Source organism: Cydia pomonella, chromosome 20 (assembly GCF_033807575.1).
Source record: "Cydia pomonella isolate Wapato2018A chromosome 20, ilCydPomo1, whole genome shotgun sequence".
Taxonomy (NCBI): Eukaryota; Metazoa; Arthropoda; class Insecta; order Lepidoptera; family Tortricidae; genus Cydia; species Cydia pomonella.
In genome coordinates, this window is record NC_084722.1 from 5,274,250 (window position 1) to 5,286,418 (window position 12,169).

A 12,169-nucleotide genomic window follows, 5' to 3' on the forward strand; every position below is an offset into this window, starting at 1 on the left:
AACCGCAGTCACGAAAAATGGCAATGGGATAGTTTTTGTATGAAGATTTATATCTGGTTTCGTGAGTGTAGGTATCGATTTTTAGTCATTACTCATAGACATTTATGGAAGAACAATCATGGATATGTCCAATGTCCCAAATTTTATGATTACTAATCTAATGCGTGATTGGACTGTATAGAGGACATAGAGGTTTATAAATACACAAGGTAGTGCTATCGATTGATTACATCATTTAAATGAAAGTTAACTCGAACGCCGAACTAGACACAATTAAATTGATTTCAAAGGGTTGCACCCAACTAGGCACCAAATAGTATTACCTAATAAATAAATTATATGTAATTTAACGGGTGGCCGTGCTGCCAGCGCCATGAGGACGTTTTACTAGTTTTATTGACCGAAGCTAAGCGAAGGTCTCAGTTTCAGCTTGGGAAAAAATCTTTTGTATGTCCGGATATTCTCCTCTACGGGTCGCATTTCTCAACCAATTCTCGTAAATTTTTTCAGCAGGTTTTATAGTTATGTAAATAATTATTTTAGTCGATTCAGTTCTTGAATTTTTTTCTCAAAATAGCGGAACCATCGGGGGGGGGGGGGGGGGGGGGGGGTTTGCGGATTACCTACATCACTTGTAGCTTTTCTAAAGATAGATTAGAATATACCATAAAGGATGATTTACGCTAGAACGATCCAGGTCCGGGCCGAAACGTCCGACACTTCATTTTCTATGATGAGTGATTGCTGATCACGAGATGCTTTCTACAGAAAACGAACGCCCCTTATTTAAAACCTTTATTCAAATGGACTTACCATTGCGCGAGAGCACGCACCTTAATACGGCTACAAGAAGTGGTCGTCAATGAACTAAATGTATGCCCTAATGCTTGTTTGTTAGGTATAATTCCGGTAATTCCATAAGTTGACAGCCGTTTATCACCTCTATTGCTTGGAAATATTGAATGTGGTAACTATTGGGAGATTAATGTTAAGTACGTTAACACAAATGAAGTATGAACAGTTATAGGCTGGTGATAGGTATAAGTTACAAGACAATTCGAACGTACACTGATATCAAATGAATCTAACTGATGTCATTTAAATATAGTGCATTTCGCTGTACTTGTCCGTGCATGTATTCGCGCGGGCGAAACGAATGATAGCTAAATAACATGATTCAAGTCTCTCTAAACACTTGTAATGTTGTAAACCGCATGGTAGTGTTAAGTATTAAGGGAATCCCTAACGCCAATGACCTTCGATCTGAATCCCTTAGTTTTCTAATGTTTTTGTAGTTTATCATATTAACAGCAACGGCTGTAAGCAATATAGTATATCATATTTACTTCAAAGTTCACTGTCTTCGAAATATTTGGCATCAACGTTCAACAGTTTTAGGCCAAAAACCTGTTTTACTGGCCATAACTTTTGTGTTTATTAGTTCAAAATTTAGAGACGATTTTTAGAGACGTAAAAGATGAACCCAAATATGTAGATTTCGTACATGTAAAATCCTTCACAGTAATCTAGTAACGAAAAAAGTGTTTTTTTTTAGCCATTTTTAAAAAATATATAAAAAAAAGAAGTGTTCATATCTTTCAAAATCCGTCAGACCAGAATGGAGATAAAAGATTGAAAAACCGAAAGCCGTTTGTCTTATAATTCTATCTAAAGTACAAATGTACGAATAACGACTCAAAACTAGTCAAAAATCGATTAAAACTGCGGGGAGCCCCTTAAGTGGTACTAGGTTAGTGGGCTATGTTCTTCGTGAGATATGGAATCATCTGTATTTAAGGACATTTATGCTATTTAAGTTTTTCTTCATCCCATGTAAGTTTTCTGTGTCATCTCCTCAATAAAAAATATAAAAAAATGTCAGTGTGCGTTCGAATTGGCCTGTTAGTATGAATTACATATGAATGGCTTATTTGGGCGGAATAAAAGAAGTCTGACGGCATGGAATGCAATTACATCGAGCTGGAATGCCTCATACCTAGTACCTACCTATATCTATATCCCCATACAATACAGCCGTGACTCTAGATATATTAATAGTGGATTAGTTAAAGGCCTACTACACGGTTATCAACCAAGCTTTTAACAACTGCGACCTTGGTGGTTTTTAACCAATTACCAAGTGGTTTACTACCTGGTTCCACCAAATCCTGACGACCTATCTGGCCTAATTCGTAGTGACCCTGTCTATGAAGCAAGAGTTTTAATTAGGCGCACAGTCTAAAGCTTTAGATCTAGACGTACCTTTACACATCTACATTTGTAGCAATTTTTTTTGGTATATGTATCAGACACCAAATAATTTTACAATGTAGGATGTTCTTGAGATCGTTAAAATTAAACAAAAAATGAGCCTAGGTTTAGACATGTTAAGAATGTATATCAAGACCTTCGATGTGACATGTAAGCCGACGCGAAAACTCAGGAAATGAAATTATTCTGAATTATGTATGGTTCAAGTACCTATATCAACTTATCCAAATGGGATATTTCTGCTCAACCGCGTCCATTTGCCTCTCGTGTTATTTATCTTCATGCTAGAAGCACTTGTGTCGTTTAAACATGCCCCTCGTTTCTTGGCGTCATCAATCTTGTCGCATAAACACGTCGGCAACAGCGCCGTTTTTAAACATGTCCTCAATCGACATCTAAATATGATGTATGGATTAAGCATTCGCTGATATATCTTCATGGTTTGGGTTTTTACTGAGATGTAAGTTTACCCTGGGCCTCTTACGAGTAGGTGCTTAATGCGAGACATCTTTCGAACAGTGCGGAATTCCGTCGATCGATTGAAAATCGCTTCCGATTTATTGAAAGATAACCTAATAAGTTACAAAATCCAACTCTTTATAAAATACGATCCAAATGTAGGTACGAACCAATATTACTTATATCAGATTAAAAATAAGATCTTAAAACTGGCAAGTGAAGTGTGGGTACCTAGTTGTGTAGAAATATGTATGTATGAACCTCAAATAGTACCGAGTACAATATGTAGGACAATCTACCTGTTTTAGCTTGTTATTTTGTTGCTATGAAAAAGAAAATCATTGTTTTTACTGCCGCTTTGTATTTATTGCCCATTGATACGGTACACTCTGTAGGTACGTGCATGATAATACTTGTTGACATCAATTGACTTTGAAAGTTAGGGGGAAAAGCTCGTGTAAAGCCCTAATCTACCGTATCTTTATCAATTACATGAGCTGTTATCGGTAGGTACGTTATCACACGAGGTAATAAATACCTGCAGCCTACGCAACTCAATATGATGCAAAGCAAATTTAGGGTTCTTTCAAGTTAAAAAATAACAGAAAAAAACGACATCACTAAAAGTAAAAAAAAAAAAAGTGTAAAATTATTTACGCCGAGTGCATCACATTAATACAATTAACCCAGAGGTAAAATAATTCTTCGTTGAGGAAGTTCCAGTTTAGTCATCATTGGCAGTTGCTTGACTTGTTAATGAAAATATATTTTAGAACCAAATTTTGACTAAAAATAGGACCAATTTAAGAAGAAACATGTTTTTAAACAAAATGCAATAAGTGAGAACAATCGGGTTTAAAAAACACTCAATCGAATTCAGAACGGAGGAGGTCCTTTTGAATATTGATAAGTCGGTTAAAATATAACTAAAAGAGTAGGTAAAATTCTGTAGTAGTTGGTACCTACTTAAACGAATTGCGTGTATAGTGTTAATGTCGCATGTTGTATGATGGATTTTAAAGACCTTTTAATTGGGGGTTTTCGAGTAGGCACCAACTACTGCGAAATTAAACTTGTGAAGAAATGATTTGACTAAGACTGTTTAAAAAGTATAATTCGCTACTGGTACCTACAATCACATCTACAAACATCTCTCTAACTATTTAATTAAATAGGTAGAGAAAGTATATTGTGCATTGAAGTGCCAAAATACTGAAACTGTAATGGCTCTGAGCTCTGAGTCATCATTAGTGAGTTTTGCTCGTTGTTCCTTGTTTGTTGTAATTGTTTTGGTAGGTATTAGTGAGTATGATTTAGGTGTCGGTATGAGTATGGTAACATAGGTAAAAGAGACGAGGTGTCATCAAGAACATTACATGTAAAAAGATGAAAGTCTCGCAACGCAGTTCTTATACTACAAAACATCTATGAGATGTAATGTTAAACAAAGTCGATTATTTTAGTCAGTATCGGGTGGTCTCCATAGAACACGATTTCCACCGACTTGCCTCGGTTCCCACCGTCCGATTTTAAAACCGTGGAGGTATACATTTTATCGTTCTTAAATAAAGAGTAATCTAGCTTCAGATTACCAAGCGGGGTAGGTATGATGCCCCGCCACTATCCCTGGGAACATCTGTCTTACAACTTTGTCATAAATGGTTACCTTATAGCAGTAAGTTAACTAACAATATGTTATACGTAATAGGGACCGTATCAATATTAGATTCCTTCATTGTTTAAATATACACGGTGTAACACGAGGAACCCGACAGATTAACCACCCTTCTGAGGCCAATAGAAGGAAAAAATGTTATACGAGTTTAAATAAATATCGCCAAAAAATTATTATTTTTGCCTATTTTTCAAATTTTTAATGTATTTGTACATAAAAAGTTAATGTTATGGTAAAACTGGCACTGAAAATGAATTTTAATGTTTCTTTTTGTCAAACCTAGTTTTTGCGAAGGTTACTTGTCACTTTTTGACGTATACTTATCAATAAGAAGTTTAGACTACGCCCCATAAGAGCATCATCGCCATCAAAAAGGTGTTTTGCACTAAGTTACAATAATATTTTTTTAGGGTTCCGTAGCCAAATTGCAAAAAGCGGAACCCTTATGGATGTCTGTCTATCTGTCTGTCCGTCCGTATATCACAGCCACTTTTTTCCGAAACTATAAGAACTATATTGTTGAAACTTGGGAAGTAAATTTATTCTGTAAACCGCATTAAGATTTTCACACAGAAATAGAAAAAAAAAAACAATAAATTTTGGGGGTTCTCCATACTTAGAACTGAAAACAAAAAAAAAAAAATTCAGCAAACTCATACGTGTGTAGTAAGTAGTTTTTTTAATATGTCATAAATGGTACGTAACTCTTCATGGGCGAGTCCGACTCGCACTTGGCCGCTTTTTTTTAATTGGTATTAACTTTGAATACACTAGGCTAAATCCAGAAAAGTTTATATGATCAGGAATACACTGTTGACTTTTTTCAGTTTCCTCATGTTACACCGTGTATAGAATGACTGAATGAAGATATTTGTCAGTAAAGAAGAACGCGAGAACCTCGGTCCCTGCTCAAAGTAGGTCATCAATAAAAGTTATGAAAACAACATCTGGACCTCAGCGCAGCACGTACGGATTATTAAACATATTATTTATTCAGGAAAGTAAGGTTGTACCTACTCGTATTAAAAATGTAAAATACAATTATTGAGTTACAATTGATTACAAGTAAGTGAGCCGACATTGATATGTTCGCTTAAATTTTCAATTGAGCATAGTTATACTGTTTTATTTTAGAAGTTTTATAATTTCGTAAATTAAAGTATAGCCCAGTAAAATATGGTTACTTAAAACATTATATAATACCGACCGCCTGGCCTAGTGGGTGGGGAACCTGCCCATGAAGCCGATGGTCCCGGGTTCAAATCCTGGTAAGGGCATTTATTTGTGTGATGAGCTCGGATATTTGTTCCTGAGTCATGGGTGTTTTCTATGTATTTAAGTATTTATAAATATTTATATATTATTATATATATCGTTGTCTAAGTACCAACAAGACAAGCCTTATTGAGCTTACTGTGGGACATAGTCAATTTGTAAAATAATATCCTATAATATTAAATATTTATTTATTTATTTAATTTCGGGAATAATCGCTCTGAAAGAAAAAAAGCGGCCAAGTGCGAGTCGGACTCGCGCATGAAGGGTTCCGTACCATTTGAGACGTATTAAAAAAATATATACTTGCTAGATCTTGTTCAACATTTTACCACTTTGGACACACATTTTACCACTTTGGAAGTGTCTCTCGCGCAAACTATTCAGTTTAGAAAAAAAATGATATTAGGAACCTAAATATCATTTTTGAAGACCTATATCCATAGATACCCCACACGTATGGGTTTGATGAAAAAAGATTTTTTGAGTTTCAGTTCTAAGTATGGGGAACCCCCAAAATTTATTGGTTTTTTTTTTCTATTTTTGTGTGTACATCTTAATGCGGTTCATAGAATACATCCACTTACTAAGTTTGAACAGTATAGCTCTTATAGTTTCGGAAAAAAGTGGCTGTGACAGAATCGGACAGACAGACGGACATGACGAATCTATAAGGGTTCCGTTTTTTGCCATTTGGCTACGGAACCCTAAAAATGTGCCCCTCCTCCTCTAGCTTTTGAACCATGGGTCCAAAAATATGAGAAAACAATCGTAATACAACAACTTAATAAATACTTTCAATGAAAACTATATCAAACATGATCTGTCCAGCCGTTTTTAAGTTACTTAGGTATTACAAAAAGTCTCCTCTTCTTAGTAAAAAGCGCTGCCAAGGTACTCCCTTAGGCTTGTAATGTACATGGTATTTCCTAATAGTTCCTCGTTTAGCCTATTCTGTCTGACAGAATGGTAACTAAGAAACCCTAAACTGAGCATGAACCGACATGCTCTTAGGCGATTTTTTTGAAATGGTATTATTCTAATAAGATTTCTACAGATACATATTAGGCCAATCAAATTAGATCCAAATATAGCGTGTTGAGGAATTAATTCCCAGCAAGCTGGAAATCGTTTTAATACTTTCATTTGGTCCTAAATGCGTGTAATCGGAGTTTGCTCCATCCCAGGAGTTTGCTTAATAAGTCCACTATTGACATTATATCCCGAGAATTTTGTTTATCTGGTATATAAGTTATGATAAGTACAAAAAAACAACGAAGCGCTTCGAGAAAAGGTAGGTTGTAACCCTTGCGCTTTGCTTTGCTCTTCTTGGCGGGGGCACGTTAGTAGAGCAGCAGATTAAAAGTAACATACAATTAGTAAGATGTACAAAGGCGAAATTCCCTTTGAGGGATCTCTTCCAGTTAACCTAAATAGTTTTTTATACTGTGGTCGTTTTGAATTTGTCATTTTGTATAATTGGACTTTCTGGTACCTATCACGGATATTCGAGACCAGATCGCTTTATACCTAACCTAAACTAAAATATAATATATAAATTATTATTATAGGAATCATGGGGAGTTATTAGGCATACGAATTATTTTCAATTCGCCGTACTGCCAGTCCATAAAATGTTATTGTCTGCGTTGTTAAAGTTAAATGGTTACATCATTTCAAAAAGTTTGCTCGATAAAAAATTGAATTATAGGTAATTCTGGCTGGTTGCAGCGTATAATTGATAAATGCAGTTTTAACAGAGTACCGATTTATTTAACTTGAAGATTTTGCATTTATAACTAGTTTACTAATCATACTCGTACTAGGTATGGTACAAAATATTGCCAGTCATTCAAACGAGATATTCTTAATAGTGATGAATAATTTCATTGATACCGACCTATATAAAAATCGAGCAACATTGCCAGTAGTTATCGTTACCAATTTGACGAATCAAAATCAATATTTTATTTATACCGTACGTTTCAAGATTTTACTTTATTACATCGTCAAATTTAAATATTAATAACCTTTTTAGCCGACCACGGGAAGATTATGATTTTAGCAGTCTATTTATGGTTGTAGATATGTATATATGTAAGTATATTTGTGTCGTATGTTCCACCGTAGTTTCAAAATGACTGAGCTGATGATTGGGAATCAGGTTTCAATCAGTTCGTTTTTATAACGCACAGCTATCACAAACTACATATTTGACTGATTCTTTAACTCGTAAGGACATTTTGTTTTAGCTATAAACCGTCGGAATACAAATTTTTTTATCTTCTGAAAATCTACTCTTGCATGATCGGAATACAGTCATAGCTAAATCGTTCTGCATTGATTATACTTTTAAATATTAAAGTCGAGAATTAATAAGCTATGACCCACTAAGCTGACCTCAAAAAAGCTTGAAACAACGGCTCTTTTCTAGTATAGTGCTTGCCTACCTCGTTTTACATACTGAAGCAATAAGTAGCTAACAAAAATCTGGATCTAACAAAAACCATCAAACCTTTATTACAGAAAGGTCAACCATCACAAATGCCAAGTTCATCAAATATAGAAGGCTTCCAAAACAATAAGAAGATTGATCAATACAACGGTTGCCTACAGGGAACCCAACTATTTACAGGCGCGATACCTACGGGCAATATGGCGGCCGGCTGGCTCATTACTTTCACATTACCACCTCTAATCGGTTCCTCGGGCTACACCACAGGAAATATAAAGAGTTTTCTCGCAAGGGATAACGAGGCGATCGATACAGGTCGCACTTCAATATCCACTTGTCTTTTACACGATACAGAACAGCTACGCTTTGTTATCTTTCATATCCATTATAAGCCTGTCGCTTGAGGAGTGAGACTTAACTACGGGTGGTTCAGTAGTTCAGTAGTTACTCACCGAGGCAGCTTCTTCCGCGGATTACATGGGATCCAGAGCACAATGCACCAAGCTAGCGGGCTAGTTCGTGTTACAGTTGCACCTTTGAGTGGGCACGTCCTCAGCTTGCGTAACATTTATGTAACAGGACACATGCCTCACGCGAGCCAAACCGCACCGTCACAGGCTCGCGCCCCAGGCCTCGGCCTACATCCTGCCATTTTGGAATCGAGGCGGGCGCTCGGGGCGGCGGCGCGGGACCCCCGAACCGTGATCACAGCGCGCGTCTTCGGCTCGCGGACTACGGTTTCTATGTTATTACCGGGATGTCACAGCGGTCACTACGTACGGAGGGAAAATAAAAAAGTGTGAGTCGGTCGGGCGGAGCGGTCGGCCGGCTGTAAGGGGCACATGCCTGCCGCTCGATAGGCGGGCGCAGGCGCGGGGCGGCGGCGGCGCCCCGTGACGTCACACCGCACTCGCGTCGCGCGACGCTGCTCAATGGGCCGCCGTGCTCACTCCAGCCCCACACGCCTTCATTATTTAACAATCACTGTCACTCCGTACCTCGGATTAATGGCCCACTGACCGACTGCAATCAGATCTACTATCTCGGTTTCATCGATTTTATGGAAATTCAATTCGGTTCATGTTTTAACGAATGCAACTTTGTGGTGGCGTAATGACTGCGCATAATAGCATGGAAATGAGGTGACAAGGGGAGTATTTTAATGGGCCACTAGACTATTTTAACGTTACCCTACACCAACGCATTTTTGAAGGACACTGAATGAATAACCCTGCGTCGTGAAAAATATTTGCATATTTGCTCTCCAAGTTATGGACCCTACCTTACCTCCTTTCATATTTAACCATGACCTTCAGGCAATTTGTCACAATCGATAGATGATTTACGGCAAATTGTTAAATATAATTATAGATTAAAACTACACTCGAGAGCTGACTGAATGAAAATTTTCCTTACAGTATAACCCGTTCTCAATGGTATTCAGTACTTAGCTACATTACTTATTAGGTATCCAATTTAATGTTACCTATAACTTGGTTTTATTATTTAATAAGGACATAGGTATCTAAGTAGGTATTTTAATTCTACTTTAATGCAGGTTTCGTCCAAAATGCACTTGAAGGGCATCTTAGCACCTCAAGAGGCTGTCGCAAACATCGGTAAAGCCCGACCAGAAATATATGATCATTGTAAAGAGGGCGCTGTTCTTTTTATGTATAGGGTGACAATTCAGTTTAGTATGATAATTTTAGTTCCAATGAAATTCCGCAATATGGCGCGTGATCATATATTTCTGGTCAGGCGAGGTTCGCTGCATACTGCAGTCAGAATCCATTTCTACCGCTCTTGGACTGACGTTGAATGAAATTTCGAAGTTCGCGGTTCCAGACGGCGTACCGAGAAAAACGAAACTTCGTTATCTGCTTCTATCGCTCTTGCATATTCGAGCGAAAGAGAGGCAGATATTTATGTATTCGTTTTTCACGGTAGGACCTCAGGTTTTGTTACAAGACAAATCGTGATCAAGATAACAATTCTAATCAGAAAACTTCTACATTTTGGTAACTTTCCGTAACTTGCTTACATACATTACATTACATATAGATTACATACTTAATTATTAATTTTCTATTAATTTGGCAGTTTTGGCACAGTAAATAGTTTAAATAGTTTTTTAAAATTACTTTTATAGTTGTCATATCTTTTTAATTATTTTTCTCACTGCACCCACATTCGAGGATTTCTGTTTTGCCCTATGGTTGACTGGTAGAGAATGCCTTAAGGCATTAAGTCCGCCATTTGTACTTATTTTTATTGTGCAATAAAGTTTAAAATAAATAAAGTACTTAGTAGTACATACCGATTTCGTTTTTATTAGGATTCAGTAGTCAACTAGGAACCCTTATAGTTTCGCCATTATGTCCGTCTGTTTGTCTATCCGTGGCTTTGCTCCGTGATCGTTAGTGCTAGAAAGCAGCAATTTAGCATGGATACATAAATCATGCATGGTGACAGAACGGTAAAATAAAACTACAATAAACCTTTTTAGGGTACCTCCGATACAAAACATTTTTTTTTTCTTTAACCCAATGATGTGGGGTAATAAATACTTTCAATGAAAACTATAGCGAATATGATCGGTCCATCCGTTTTTGAATTATTGCAAAAAGTCTTCTCTTCTTAGTAGGGAAATTATACTTACATGATACTTACTAATAGCCCCGTTTAGCTCTGACAGAATGGTAACTACGGAACCCTACACTAAGGCCGATTTTTATATACCGGTATATACCGCTTTGTAATTGATAGGTATGTATTCTTAAAACTACGCGGTAATTTACAGCAAGTAGAAGTAACATCGTTTATTTATTAATCTATATATATATATATATATATATATATATATATGATGACATACATAACTAGCCGTGCATCTCGCTTATAACTACTTATAGGAAATGTAAATAATGTATAGGATATTATAAAGTTCACTTACCTACTCAGAATTACCATCCCTTGTGGCAGTAGTGACCCATTTTTTATTCCACATGGGTAGAAAATAAGTTTCCGGCCCGCCAGATGGTAAACGGTTACCGTAGCCCATGGACTTACTTATGGTACAATTTCAGGTTTGTCACATGCCAGTTGTTAATACCGACCCATTGGAATTGACATATTCCTTAAAATAATCCCCTATTTTAAGAGATTTATCAATCAATTTAAGTTTTATAACGAATTTATTCTAAGAGGCGTATTCATTTGTATTCGATGTCATGTTTTTAGGATTCAGTACCTCAAAAGGAAAAAAACTGAACCGTTATAGGATCACTTTGTTGTCCGTCGTCGGTCCGTCTGTCTGTCAAGAACCTTTATCTCGGGAACGGGTGGTGGTATATTGAGTTAAAATTAAAACCATATATACTCAGGTTTACAGTGAGAGGCATAATCTTCTGATGGACGTGTTTTATCTAACACGTAATGACTGGCGGACGTATAAGAAGTACCATACTACATCTCATCCGTCCTTAAGTTATCATCCTTGGCTTTTGGAACTTCAGGCTGCGTCTATATATTAGCCAACAAAGTTTACTTAAAGGGATAACATACCTTTTGTGCTTTGATATTCATTACTGTCAACAGAAGCTGAGCTGATATGTACAATTTAATGCTTCTATTACACTTCCTGCACTTCAAGCGAATTCCACTAACGTCACTTTGCATATACACATTATTTACAACTTCAGTTTCACTGGATTCCTCATTACTTGTATTTCCATTATCGTCTCCATGTACATTTAGTCGATGAACTCTTTGCAAAACTACACTTCTTTCGGATTCTACGTCACTTGCAAAATCTTCATTACTGTTAGTCACTTCATCAGTTCGAAAGATATCAACCTCACTCGATTCTACATAAATTGAACTGTCACTTTCATTTGTTTCCTCGCTTGGCGTATGGACTTTTTCAATTGTCTCGTTTTTGGACTCATCATTTATTTTGTCCACATCGTTTGCTTCATTTTCATCCATTTGCCTGTCCATGACTTGATCGGAGACTAGATTTCTTGAGCTAC

The 12,169-nt window shown here is 36.7% G+C and overlaps 1 protein-coding gene across 12 annotated transcripts in view; it reads right to left on the minus strand.

Moving 5' to 3' along the window:
- Positions 1-10,955, minus strand: part of LOC133528995 (peripheral-type benzodiazepine receptor-associated protein 1) — a 45,257-nt gene extending 34,302 nt beyond the window's left edge. For 8 of the 12 annotated variants that reach the window (XM_061866551.1, XM_061866557.1, XM_061866553.1 and 5 more), the window contains exon 1: positions 8,588-10,955. The gene's annotated coding sequence lies outside the window, so the exon portion shown is untranslated. The remainder of the gene's footprint in view (positions 1-8,587) is intronic. The other 4 variants (XM_061866560.1, XM_061866555.1, XM_061866552.1 and 1 more) reach the window with 2 other exon arrangements.
- Positions 10,956-12,169: the final 1,214 nt, after the last annotated feature.